Raw genomic sequence first — 3,685 nt, 5'->3', positions numbered from 1 at the left:
GAGAGCAAAGGTCTAGACATTATGATATATGGAGAACCCTTGAAAGAAATGGATATGTTTACCTTAAATGAGAAGTACTTGAGAAGGGCATGTTGCTATTTTTAAACATCTAAAGGGTTGTCATGTAGTTGTTTAGATATACTCAATATGATTCCACATAGCAGAACTAGAACAAATGAACAAACAGTTCCACAGGAACCAGTTTGGGGCTTTATATAAAGAACTTTCTAACATCTAGCTTATCTAAAAATGATATGGGTGACTAGACTAGATGCCCTTCAAGGTCCCTTTCCTCTTCTACAAATCTATGTCTCTATGATCTAACTGTTGGGAATGGTGTGCTATAGAGAGAATTCATTTCCAGCTAGATAGTCATGCAATACTAAGGTCACTTAGGACACTTAGACTTGGTGGCCTTGTCTATTTTTCTATTAAATTCTGGATGAAATATACTCTGTCAATCTCTGAGATTAATAGTTCTATTTTCTACTCACTGTATTTGAGAAAATTCCATTACTAAAGTAATTTGTGGGAAAAAAGAAAACTAACTTTTCAAGACCTTTTCCTTGAGGCTATCAACATATATGTTCCATAAGTTCTTCAGTTCGCTGCCTTGATAGGTTTCTAAGGTTATGTCCCTAAAATATTGACAGGTCAACATTGAGAATGATGCAATTCCTAGGTTAGATCATAATCAATGTTAATTACTTCAAGTAAGAGCATGATGTGACTACACGGGAGCAGTCGCCATCATCAATTTCTGAGTTTACATTTGTGCAATCATGTCTTTTGTGTGATACTCAACTGAGGAAAAATTATGAACTTAAAGTAATCATGCATTTTATTTAATGATTCAAAAGTATAGGCAAATCAAATAATCCAACAAGAAATGTTTACTGTGTACAGACTATACTCCAAGCAATATGCAAATATTATGGATACAGTGGGAGACAAGGCATAGTATTTACACTCGTGGAGCTTATAGTCAAATGGAGGAGATAGACAATTATAAATCACAGCTGGGAAATTAATACTATGTTGGGAGGGGGAGCACAGAAGGAGTGTGGGAACACATCGAAAGGCGCCTAACCTACCTGGGCTTGGGGAGGTATGGGATGGGGACAGGATACTAAACACTTTTCTGTATCAATTTAGATGTGATTTTTCTGTATCAATTTTTCTGTATCAATTTAGATGTGATTTTTCCTCATGTAATCTGTCAATGTGGTATGCTTGTCCTGGACTTATTTGCCTTCGGCTTCATCCCGTTTTACTTCCTACTATATAGGGGCTGACCCCAGCAGGCTGCAATTGTCCAGGCTTCCCGATATTTGGCTGCCATCTTGGTTCAGCCAACAGGCAGCACCAGCAAGAGATTAGAATGCAAGATGTTGGAGCAGCCAGAGTTTTTTCTCCTTCTTTCTCTGCATCAGGTGGCTTCTCCTTCAATGACTGCACATTCTCCATGGCCCCAGTTCCCATCAGATTGGCCTACCATGGCTCCAGATCCTGTTGAACCCAACACCTGGACTCCAGTACACAAACTCTTTTCTTTGTCCTTCCAACCTAAAGGCTGGAGTGACTTCCTGATGTTGCTAATCATTGGATTCTTCGACTCTCTCGTTTGGCTTCTCTATTAGTTGTGTAGAAAACCCTGGTGGTGTAGTGGTTAAGTGCTATGGCTGTTAGCCAAGAGGTTGGCGGTTCAAATCTGCCAGGTGCTCCTTGGAAACTCTATGGGGCAGTTCTACTCTGTCCTATAGGGTCGCTATGAGTCAGAATCGACTCGACAGCAGTGGGTTTGGTTTGGTTGGGTTATTAGTTGTGTAACCAATTCCCCGCATTAAATTCTCTCTGTGTTAATATTTACAGTATGTTATGGATTGGATTGTGTCCCCCCCAAAAAATGTGCGTCAACTTGGCTACTCCATAATTCCCACTATTGTGTGATTGTCCACCATTTTGTCATCTGATGTGATATTGCTAGGTGTTGTAAATCCTACCTCTATGATGTTAATGAGGTGGAATTAACAACAGTTATGTTAATGAGGCAGGACTCAAACTACAAGATTAGGTTGTGCCTTATATCAATCTCTTTCTTTTTTTTTCAAGATATTAAATCGTTTATTGATTACACATGATAATGGATGATACATAAGTTTCAATCCCATCTAGTTTTGTCTGGTACCATTATTCAATTTAGATATATTGCATAGGATGTGCTGACAATCATTTTTATAACCAAATAAATCCCATAATTTTGCTTGGGTGACCATTGTAATGGTGAACTCCAGGTCACAACTGAATAACTGTCAGTTCAACTACACCAAGGTTTCTGAAGACAATGGCTTCGCTCTGCCCCCAAGCAGTCTTCTCAGATTGTAAATAAATATTGAATGGAACCTGGAATCACCCTGAAGGAATTCTAAACTTCACACTGTCTGGCCAGTTTATCAAGATGGCTTCAGAGTAGACTAACTTTACACAGTACACTTAAAAAAAGACACATTTATTCAGCGTCATGATCAGACTATTACATTTAGCAATCAACAGCATGGGTGAAAAAAAATCTACATTAAAACCCTTTGTTGGAATGCTTTACACTTTCCACAGAACAGAAACTAAAATAACCCGTTATACAATTAGTCACAAATACAGTCCTCGAGTTTTTTTGCCCATACACATGAGTATTGTCTAAAACATGTCTTCTTTGTAGCAGCTAGGCCCTGCCACCACTGTGCTTGGCTGAGTTCACAAATCTGTTGTAACCTGTAGCTTCCCTGTCACTTCTCTGGCTCTCCTCTCCTCCTAAGCTTTGTTTCCTGGCAGTCATTAAAACCTTCTGCCACTGCCATAGCTACTGCTGCTGCCTGAACCGCCATAGCCACCTTGGTTCCGTGGTTTGGCAAAGTATTGACCTCCACCACCGTAAGGGCCAGAGCTTCTGCCTCCAAAGTTTCCTCCCTTCATGGGTCCAAAATTTGAAGACTGATTGTTGTAACTGCCAAAATCATTGTAGCTTCCACCACCTCCAAAATTGCTTCCATCATTACCAAATCCATTATAACCGTCCCCACTGCCTCCATATCCACCACCACCACGGCTGGTGCCAAAGCCACTCTTTGGCTGGATGAAGCACTGGCCATCTCTTGCTTTGACAGGGCTTTCCTTACTTCACAGTGTGTCCATTCACAGTATGGTATTTCTGAATGACAATCTTATCTACGGAGTCGTGGTCATCAAAAGTAACAAAAGCAAAGCCCCTCTTCTTGCCACTGCCTCGGTCAGTCATGATTTCAATCACTTCAATTTTCCCATTCTGCTCAAAATAATCTCTTAGATGATGTTCTTCAGTGTCTTCTTTAATGCCACCAACAAAGATATTTTTCACCTGGTCTTTGAGAGTTTTCTCGTGAGACAGCCTTCTTTGGTTCCACAACTCTTCCATCTACTTTGTGTGGCCTTGCATTCATGGCTGCATCCACCTCCTCCACAGTAGAGTAAGTAATGAAACCAAAGCCTCTGGAGCGCTTGGTGTTTGGATCTCTCATTATCACACAGTCCGTGAGCATCGCCCATTGCTCAAAATGGCTCCTCAAACTCTCATTCATTGTTTCAAAGCTCAACCTCCGATGAAGAGTTTCCGCAGCTGTTCGGGCTCTTTAGGAGACTCTGACTTAGACAT

The 3,685-nt window shown here is 40.6% G+C and overlaps 1 pseudogene; it reads right to left on the bottom strand.

Moving 5' to 3' along the window:
- Positions 1-2,445: 2,445 nt before the first annotated feature.
- LOC126068635 (heterogeneous nuclear ribonucleoprotein A1-like) lies at positions 2,446-3,685 on the bottom strand (annotated as a pseudogene).

The sequence above is a fragment of the Elephas maximus genome, chromosome X, assembly GCF_024166365.1.
Source record: "Elephas maximus indicus isolate mEleMax1 chromosome X, mEleMax1 primary haplotype, whole genome shotgun sequence".
NCBI classification, from domain to species: Eukaryota; Metazoa; Chordata; class Mammalia; order Proboscidea; family Elephantidae; genus Elephas; species Elephas maximus.
The sequence above is the reverse complement of the archived record's forward strand: the minus strand, read 5'-3'. Positions and strand labels throughout refer to the sequence as shown.